Source organism: Phallusia mammillata, chromosome 7, assembly GCF_965637545.1.
Source record: "Phallusia mammillata chromosome 7, kaPhaMamm4.hap1.1, whole genome shotgun sequence".
NCBI lineage: Eukaryota > Metazoa > Chordata > Ascidiacea > Phlebobranchia > Ascidiidae > Phallusia > Phallusia mammillata.
In genome coordinates, this window is record NC_137258.1 from 18,126,529 (window position 1) to 18,137,227 (window position 10,699).

Here is a 10,699-nt window from a genome sequence, read left to right on the forward strand (position 1 = left end):
AACTTCCAAACCGGTTCAAACCGGTTTTTAAAATCGAAAATTTTGACTCGATTTTTGAAAAAAACCTAAGGATATAGCCTTTCCCTTTTTTCGAATTTTGGGGGTCTAAAAATCGAAGAAAAATCCGGTTTTCGGTGGGTTTTCGCCGGAATATTCCAGTTTCAAACTGGTTTGACCGGTTTCTGCTTCCTACCGAACCTCCAAACCGGTTTAAAACGATTTTTAAAACCGAAAATTTTGACTCGATTTTTGAAAAACCCTAAGGCTATAGCCTTTCCCTTTTTTCGAATTTTGGGGGTCTAAAAATCGAAGAAAAATCCGGTTTTCGGTGGGTTTTCACCGGAATATTCCAGTTTCAAACTGGTTTTGACCGGTTTTTGCCTCCTACCGAACCTCCAAACCGGTTTAAAACGGTTTTTAAAACCGAAAATTTTGACTCGATTTTTGAAAAACCCTAAGGCTATAGCCTTTCCCTTTTTTCGATTTTTGGGGGTCAAAAAAATCGAAGAAAAATCCGGTTTTCGGTGGGTTTTCGCCGGAATATTCCAGTTTCAAACTGGTTTCTGCCTCCTACCGAACCTCCAAACCGGTTGAAACCGGTTTTTAAAATCGAACATTTTGACTCGATTTTTGAAAAAACCCTAAGGCTATAGCCTTTCCGTTTTTTCGATTTTTGTGGGTCAAAAAATCGAAGAAAAATCCGGTTTTCGGTGGGTTTTCGCCGGAATATTCCATTTTCAAACTGGTTTTGACCGGTTTCTGCCTCCTACCGAACCTCCAAACAGGTTGAACCGGTTTTTAAAATCGAAAATTTTGACTCGATTTTTGAAAAAAACCGTAAGGCTATAGCCTTTCCGTGTTTTCGATTTTTGGGGACAAAAAATCGAAGAATAATACGGTTTTCGGTGGGTTTTCGTCGGAATATTCCAGTTTTAAACTGGTTTAAACCGGTATCTGCCCGTTGCAAAACCCTTTTTCTACCTCCTACCGAACTGTGTCTCCTTGAACGGAAATTCTCTAGTTTTGAACAAAGAGGAATGCTTGTAAATGTTTGGAGTTTACATGAAGATGCTTGTGACGTGCTGCAGTGAACGTGACGCAGTTAATTTAATTGGGTGGGGCCGGTTAGTATTTTATCGTGTTGCCGCACTCGGCAAATGAAAACAGTTGTGCATATGATATATTTACCACAGGCCTTGAAACCTAGCTTAAACTCATGTTCTTTAAAAGTTTTAATTAGGCGCTAATATTACGTTTACCAATGTGAAATTACTACCCCGATATGAACATGTGTATAGTCATGCCTGTTTTAAGAAAGCTTAAACCTGATGACGAACCGTACCCAAAAGCCTTATCCGATTTATAAAACTGTCATTGCTTACATTGAAGTTCATCTTCACCTGAACTAAAGTAAATGACCTCATAAAACAGGATAAAAATACATGATTTTATTTGTATTCCTGTTCTCAAAGCTACATGTTATTTAAAGCTATCATGTAGAGACAAAGCTGTCATGTTTTTTATTTGGAAATGTAATTTGGCGCAAAAAATATTTAAAATATTTTCACAGAACACTGACATTGATCGCATAAACAAGAACAAACACCGATTCTTCTCATCTTGTAACTCATTCGCTGGCTATATAAACGCTATACATAGCTAATTCAATTTTAAATAAAGGTTGTGTTTTTCGTATGATATTGTTTTCATACAAATGCAAAAGCTTTTGGAACAGCAAACTTTCAAGAAGCAAAACGAAATTAGTAACAATTGATTAAACATCACAAATAAACTGGCGCACATAGAAAAATATCGCAAGGAACGACTGGATACATTTCGGTTTACAAATTTCGTTATTTTGCAATATACGTTGATAACATCTCTTACAATCAACTTAACGGCTTAATTAGTTAGTTTGCATACATCATGTAATGCATCAAACAAATTACGGTAAAATTAGAACAGTAATGAGTAAGGCAATTATTTTTTGACTTGTCAAAAAAGTCAAAAATTGGTCAAAATTTTTAGAATAGGTCAAAAAATGTCAAAATTGTTTACAAAGTCAAATTTTTTTACAAAGTTAAAATTGTTTAGAAACTGCATTGTCGTGGTGTTGTAGAGGTTGCATGTCAGTGAACTTTTCATTTTACACCTTGTAGCCTACTTTATACTGTTGTAAATGGCCCATTATCTACTTATGGGCCATTTACAACAGTGAATCATAAACCATCAAGTGATTGAAATAATTAGGTTGACATGGTGTGATGCTCAACACACCTCAAAACGTGCAAAATTTTGGTAGGTTCCAAGTCATTTTACAGCAGCTGTAAGTTAGGTGCAGCTCTTGCTTCGGTTTTGCTTTAGATACTTCGTGTATCTTTCGTTTAGACCAGTGGTTCCCAACCTCGGGTTCGCGGACCCCCAAGGGGTCCGTGAGATGGTTTCAGGGGGTCCGTGGAGACAAACATTTGTAGTGGCATTAACAACAGTGGAATATTTTTAAGTTCCCAAACCGTTTTTACAATCCTATACCGTAAGTGCAAACTGTTTATCAAACCCTTGGATCAAGAAAACTTGTGATTCTTACCTCCATTGTGACATCACAACACACATTAACAATATAATTCTTTGTGCTTTGTTTTAATTATTGTACACTAGAAAATTTATCTCTTTTAGTGCATTGACAGCTACAGTACAGAACTTTATTGAGATTAAAGGACTGTGAAGGTTGATTCAAATTTTGCCCCCCAAAAACGAAGGTATAATAACGTACTGTATATATAATGCAGGAAACGAAAAAAGACTAAATTACGTTGGGGGTCCGCGGTCCGATAAAATTTATAAAAGGGGTCCGTGACTACAAAAAGGTTGGGAACCACTGGTTTAGACAAATGTATTGAACAATTTTCGTTGTGTCTTAGCTGCAGTTTTTTGACAGTGATTTTTGATTAGCTCATTTCCGTTTTCAGAATAAGCTAGGTATGCGTTCAAATTTTTGCCATTCTGTTAGACTTTTGCACATTTTCCCCTCTAGTTAGATTAGCCTACAGCAGGGGTGTCCAACACGTGGCACGCGTGCCAAAAGTGGCACGCAGAGCGTTTGAAAATGACACGCGAGCTTTTGCACATTAAGATAGTAAACATTAGAATTTTTCACGCAATTAATTTTGTTTCTATTGATTCTTCTTGCTCTTTATTCTAACTTCTGTAAAGATTACCAGTGGTAAAGTTACACAACCCACTAATTGGATTGTTCGTTTTTTACAAAATATAAAGCCTCCTTGCTATAGGCGCACATCTTCCAAAAAATGTCAGGGGTGCGACTTTTGATCTATAGCGCCGATACCTATACCATGTGCAGTATATATGTACCCGTACGATACTTCGGCGGTATGCGACTATATACCAAAACCTTTTCTGTGTTTTAGCCTGTAGTTTCAGTCACATTATTTTGTAAATAGTCACTTGATACATTTCTTTGTTTGGTTGGGGTGTTTGCTGTGCGTCTAATAACCTATGCACATACCGAAAAGACGATTTGCCGAATCATTTTAACAACGATTTAGTTTTTAAAGAACTTGTTACGCAGGAAATAAAAGTAAACCCAATTCACGTTTCAAATATAGCTGACCGTGTATTGTTGACGCCTAAACTTAGGTCATCTTGAATCAAGTTTGGGCCGTTGCAGTGCTTTACAAACGGACATTGAACACGGCTTAGGAATCGGTAATGCAAACCTACAACATCTAAAAGCGACTATAAACCCCTTGCATTGTTTAATGTCGGCCCATGGAATTTAATAACAAAAAATTACAATTATTTTTATTTCAGAAAGTTATTGCGCCACATAATACTAACACGTTAGTGAACGTGCCATGTTTATGTCGCAATAAAATGCCCGTTTATTTCGAAACAATTGTAATTGTTGCATTTCAACCGATGAGCTGTTCAATTAATTACGTGACTACAAACGCATTTGTGTTTAGTTGGAAAAATATTTTAAACCGACGTAACTTGAACAAAGATAAGTTTTTGACGCACACAAAGTACTCCATTGCCCCATTTTTTTTCTAACCGTTTAGTAGGGTTCTACATATTGGCCAAATATTCGGATTGATATCCCGTCCGGTTAAGACGTTTAAGACATGGTTTGGAAAAAGTACCAAAGGCTGGCACGCGAGTATATTTTGAAACCAAAATTGGCACGGCGGTGTGTTCGAGTTGGACACCCCTGGCCTACAGCCATATTTTACCTTTTCGTACAATAATGTGTCATTTAACCACTTGAATTCTTCATAGGTCAAAATTTTGTCAAAAAAAAGTTTTTTGAAGTCAAAATTTGTCAAAATTTTCAATTTGTAGGTCAAAATTTGTCGTTTTTTAGGTCAAAAAATAATTGCCCTAGTAATGAGCAATAATAAAACAAAAACAAGCAAGTTGCAAAGAATGGATGCACAAGCATATTAATACACGAAAACAGTTGTGTTGTATAAAGAAAGCATAAATTTGGCTTAAAATGTAATGTGCTGTTATTACTGGTGGACTCGATTTAATACTAAAAACAAAGAATACGTTGGCCGGAAATGCTGCATTACGTTTATATTATGTCAGAAATAAGTTTGCATCGGCTAAATATTATGTTATAATACCTATTATGTTACAACAATAATTGGTATCGGATCTTGCAATAAGCAATTTTTTTCGTATCACAAGTTATTGATTTGTTGATTTGCTAACAGGGAAATGATTTGCACACCGCAAAGCGCATGGAAGCAGACCAGTGGTTCATAACCGGTGTTCGATCGAACTCCAGGTGTTCGGCAACGCCTGATCAGGGGTTCGACGAAGGTCTTTTCAAAGTACAATAAAAATACTCGTTTTCGTCAAACTTTAGGGTCTGCTAAAAATGGTAATTTGTATATTGCCAAATATCAAAACATTGGAAGCTCACACTTAGGCAGGGTTGAACAACCTGCGGACGTACTGCCGCCGCAGAGACGAGTTTGTGCGGTCGTGAACATGTTTTTAATATGTCTACATGTACTTTCATTTTTAAACTGCTTTAAACAGTTTTTGTGGTACCAAAAAGGGTATTACCACCAGCCTAGTAGCTACATCCGTCAGACTTTTTGTACGCCTATTGTGTGCTAACAATGCGAACAAAACAGGTACCACAAGCGTCAGAATTTCGATCATGACATCATAAACGTGGGACTGATCTTCGTATAGTGCAGCTCAAACTGTGCACCTAGCTAGAAATTAATCTGGGTGTTTTGGGCGCTATTAGATGGTAAATATATGATATAAACCAAGTATTTTGAAACAAAAATAAACAGGTAAATGACGGTCGTTAGTAAAATAAGATGCGCAAAAAGGTTGTGCATCCCTGCACTAAGCTTTTATTTTCTTTTTTTGACGTACCAACTAGCAATGTGTGGTTTGTTCGTAAGCAGAAAAACAACAAAATATTGGCAGCAAAAACATATCTTAACAAATAAAAATTGTCGGAATTAAAGGAATCTTGAAACAAGATGCTTGTATTATTATGTTAGATTTTAACAAAATGACCAACAGTAACTGTTGCCACTACGTTTGAACAAAAACTGATTATGATTATCCAAACAAAATTTTCTTAAAACCTACGATGTAACTTTGGGGTTCGACCAAAGGCTGAAGAATATCGTAGGGGTTCGGCCGCTATAAAAAGGTTAAGAACCACTGAAGCAGACCAAGATTGTGACAAAAACAGAAAACAGTGGAGTTGAAAAAACAAAAACATGCACCACATTTCGGACGACGGTTTCCCAGGCAAAAATAAAATAACTTTCAAACGAAAACACCATAAACCGAAACATGTTTAGTTTCAAAACTATTAGTTGGTTATATGAGACAAAAGTTAAATTAGGTCTCTCAAACAGTTATTGTGAAACATATCACCAAAATATCATTACAGCTTTGTGTTTCGAGTGACCTTTGCATACAAAACATCGCAAAAAAGAGAAAAGAGACGTTACCAAGGATTTAGGCAGATTCGAAACGGAATTTTCAAAGCCTTTAGTAAACAAGTTTTCGGAACAGATTAAATACACACCAAAAAATATCGCGACACTTTCTATTCGTTGCTCTGTTGGTAACAAACACGTCATTACACCGGTGTCTATGCATTTGCGCGTTCTGTTGTGAGCATGTGATAGCATCTCGTACTGCTCGGTCAAAAAGTCTTGAGCAACAAGTTTCTCCATTGACCGCAATTGTGAACGTGACGTCAGGAATCTACGTCACTGTGATGTAATGGAGCAAAGCCCCACAGAACATCGCGTACCATCACCTAATGTTCACCGTACCGTGACGTCGTGTGAAAGCCGTCTCAGTGGCGTAATATGTTGGAAAAGTGGAGATGAAATACTAAACGATCAGTCGGTGACGTCAACGTGGCGAAATGAAATGCTAAGCTCGATGCGACGTTGCGAGAAAGACAGTGATGACTTTATGGTGAAATCCCGCGATAACAGTTGTGGTGCATTGGACAAGGGTCATTGCGGATCGTCTAAAACAGTGGTCGGCAACCACCGGTCCGCGAGGGGTTCGTTACCGGGCCGCAGAAAACTTTCTGAAGGTCCACATTGTATCAAAGTTGTAATAACTGTAATTAGCTTGCAGTGCTGAACATTTGTGATTCTTGAAGGCCGGTCCGTGATAAAAATTTCAGTTTCAAACCGGTCCGCAGTGCAAAAAAGGTTGCCGACCCCTGGTCTAAAACATAACGAAGTTCTTTTTAGAAATTAGTCCCGAGACAAACAAAGTGCGTGAAATACACGAATGGACTACGCAATAAAAACAGTACGGTTTTACGTTGATATTTTAGGGTAAATATTCAAGGTAGGCACATTTTGGTCACCTTTTGCCGTTCTTTTTTCAAAAAAGCAATCGTTGTGGTCCTTTGCTTGCTCGACTTATGACGTCATCGTCGGCTTTTGTTTGGACTATGATGTCATCCTGGCAAAAAAATCGATTTTTAACAAATCTAATCTTTTTGTGCTAATTTTAGACGTGTGTACGCCTTTACGGACATAAAAGCAAGTGAAAAAGTTAAGTTTTGGCATTCTTACGTTTCAATTTTTGGGCCAGTGTTTTTTCTTGTTTAGTTTTAGCAAAAGTGGAAGTGGAATCTTCAAAAACAGAAAACCTAATTTTTTTAAAACTGTACAAATCTTAGAACGCTGAAAAACAAAAACAAAACTTGGTAAAACCTACAATAGAGAAAAATGGTTACTAGAAAAATACTTTTTTCACCTGAATACCTGAAAAAACGTAAAACACTAATTTACTTATTTTGCAATCCCTAAAACCTTAAATCTGTAAAAAAACATTTCGTAAAATCTACAAAATAAAATTACAATGTTTAAACTAAAATGCTTCCTAGTAAACCTGAAAAAAGAAAAATACCTTGAAACCTGAAAAGCAAAACAAGTTAATGATACGTGTTTCTAACTGAAGTTTTTACAGTTCAAAAAAAAGTTTAAAAATAATCCCAAATCCTGAAAAACAAAACAGTACTCGTTAAGAAATCTAACTGTTTTAAACAAGTTGCCGAAATCTGAAAAACAAAGAATTTGGTTAATGCTGTTGAAAAACATAAAAACCTGAAAAACAAATACAGAACAAGTTTAAACCTGTAAATAAAAACAAGGTTAATCAAACCACAAATTTCAAAATACCTCATAGAATCAAGGATCCTATAGTGTTCCATGGTTTTGCAAAGATGGTTTTTACATTTTTCCATAATTTCAAACAAATCAATATTTTTTGCCAAAAAAAACAAAAAAAAATTAGTATGTTGAATAACAAAAAAAAACAAGAAACTTACAATTTAAGACAAGTCGACTTGAAAGTACAACAGCAAAACCTGACAACTACACTTTTTCTCGATCTAACGCTTGACGATGGCGGTTTGCATGGTTAGAACAAGCGACGGGCGATTAAAAAAACACAAAAATATGAAGAACCTGTCGGCTGATGTAAAAGGCACAACACCCCCCCAAGAACTGGTCTACTTAATTAAAAATGAAAGGATAGAAAAAGTGGACTACGCACACAATTTTGTTGATGAAAGAGGGAAAACGACAGAAAAATTCAACTACACTTTTAGTTACTGGTGATAAAAAAAAAACACTAAACCTGAAAATAAATTGACAGGAAACAGTAGAAATATCTTCTGCTTCGTATGTGAGGTTTCTGCAAAAAACGTTTCAACCGCCATCGTCCCTGCGCGACCGACGTAAAAGTACACAACTTGTCTTGATTGCCTCAACTAACTAACCTACATACAACCGCCGCAAATTAGCCTAGAAAGGTAGAAAGTGAGTCTGTCGTGTTTCACAAATCACAGCCACCCAAAATGTCATTGCCCCATAAGACTGGATGGCCGGGTCAAGCAGGAAAGCGAAACTGAAATAAGTAGTCGTAATAAATAGGCCTAAATCCACACAAAAATGGGCTTGACCAGCATAAAGGGAAATCTGGGGCTTTCAACCAGCGAAATTTTAAAACAATGCAAAAACTATAATGCGAATAATAGGAACTGTTACATCACATGCTTGATATCCAATTTCCGGCCTATTCTTAGTGAAAAGACGTTAAAACGGATGTACATGCATGGATAATACAAGCTGGTCAAAACCCACCAAAAAATCCACAACGTCCCTAATTTTACAATTGGCATAGGCGCAAAAGTTTCTTCAAAAAGGGACAGTGACGTTTTAAGGCGTATAACTCAACAACATCGCGTCACTGCCCCTTGCCCCCCGAGTCCCCCCACAAGGACCCAAATATTTTACGCAACCGCAGGGCTGGAAAATTTAGCAACAGTTTGCGCCCTATCAGGGTGGCTCACGAGACTTTTCGGGCAAAATGCAAAGTCGGTCTCCTCTGGTCCACGAGCCTGGACCTTCATTGGAAATAACGGTGTCCCTACTCTGTCACGCCTACACCGCGGCCAATGCAATGCGGTGGTGGCCATGCCCAGGCCGTGTTTCTATGCGCACCTTATTTTAGCTAAAGCCTTTTAGCAACGCGCCACGCCTAGCTAGAAATCGATCTAAGGTAAAGTCCCTACGTGGCGCGCGAGTCCCAAACGTACCCCACCTATGTTACCTAACCTAACCCTAGTTAACGAGTGCTGCTCTAGTTCTAACCCTAGCGCCAACTTGCTGACTATAGTAGCACTCCTACAGACTTGGGCCCTTCTCTGACCAAGGAAGACTTCCTTCACGGGTCTTTCTCGGACAAAGAATAGGTCACTCATCCCTAGCGCCAGTTAACCTAAGTTAGGCCTAACAGTTCCGCAATCCCGGTTGACCCACGACAGACCCGTATGTTTACATACAAATTAATATTGGAAGTTGAAGAATCTGGACGATGAATGAAGGTTGACGATGATCCCAGAATAGAAGGTCTTTCGTTTCTGCAATAAAAGTAACACGTTAAGTACAGTGTTAACTGCAAAGTGTTGCAAGAAATCTAGAAAACAATCGACTCCCGAAGGCTGTGAGCATAAACGCGCCTAGCAGACTTTACAATCGGCGCCGATTTTAAAAAGCGCACCCGCGTTTGTGACGTCACAATGCCTAAAGCGCGTTGCGACTGCCCAGCAGAGTGAACTGTTTTTGGGCATTTATAGATACTGGTTAAGTTAACTTTGTAACTTAAGTATAACAAAGAAGTTGTGAATTGTAAATTTAATGCTAAAAATCCGAAGTATTCACAGCACATGTGTATGATTCAGTTCAATTTAGCAACGGAAACAGAATTTACAATTAACTTACATGTAGATAAAATGTGTACATGTCGGTTTAATGTACGCATGCTGCACAATATTGTTACAATAGTTTCAACTTTAGTTAAATTGACAAGAATAGAACTTAAATTTACCTTGTAGATCTTTCCACCTCCGCACGCCATGAAATCACGAGACAAATGACTGTGACCGAAATGAACTTGCCAGGCTAAAAACGAGAAGATCACTGATTGGTTGCGTTCATCCATGTGTGTCAATTGCTAATGAGACGCGAGAAAAACAATCGGGGAGCAAACGTTTAGGGGCTCTTTTGAAATAATATGCAAACAAAACGGTTTGGGGATTTTAGGTGTTTTTTTTAATGGTAGGTCGGGTATAGACCACAATTGGGAACAGAAATTAATAATTCTTGATTAATGAAATAGCCTAGTCAGAAACTTTAAAATTCTAGCCCCGAATTTTTTTAGTAAACCCATACACATGTGGCACGACCTTTATACCCACATGACCTTCCAAAACACCAAATGCTGACTTGTTATCTTAACCAAATCGCATTATTTGAAGGTTTTGTTTTCTCTGTTAACTATACGTGGAAATACAATAGTAAAATAAAATTACAAATTTACTTCATAGAAAACGCCAAGACCACTGTAATTCGGACCCACTGCTCCGTAAATAAACAACAAAAATATTGTGATTTTAATTAACGATGAAATCAGCCTTCACAACGAAGTGTTTCTTTGTTAATTATAAGTTAAGGTAACCGATCTTCGCAGAGAAGTAGTATAAGCATATTTGCCGAAACTTTCAATTAAAACCAAAGGGTAAATGTTTCTTTTTGTCTGATTTCGACAAGCAATTTTAGCAGCTTTAGTCCTTCTGTAGCGGCCTCTCTCATTACGA

General features: G+C 37.5%; 1 long non-coding RNA gene across 1 annotated transcript; it reads right to left on the bottom strand.

Annotated features, from left to right (window-relative positions):
* Window positions 1-5,372: 5,372 nt before the first annotated feature.
* On the bottom strand, window positions 5,373-7,219 carry LOC145239485 (uncharacterized). The gene is made up of 3 exons (XR_013862315.1): window positions 7,110-7,219; window positions 6,899-6,996; window positions 5,373-6,753 (listed from the first exon to the last, which is right to left on the bottom strand). It is a non-coding gene; the product is annotated as an uncharacterized LOC145239485 (long non-coding RNA).
* Between the last annotated feature and the right edge of the window lie 3,480 nt (window positions 7,220-10,699).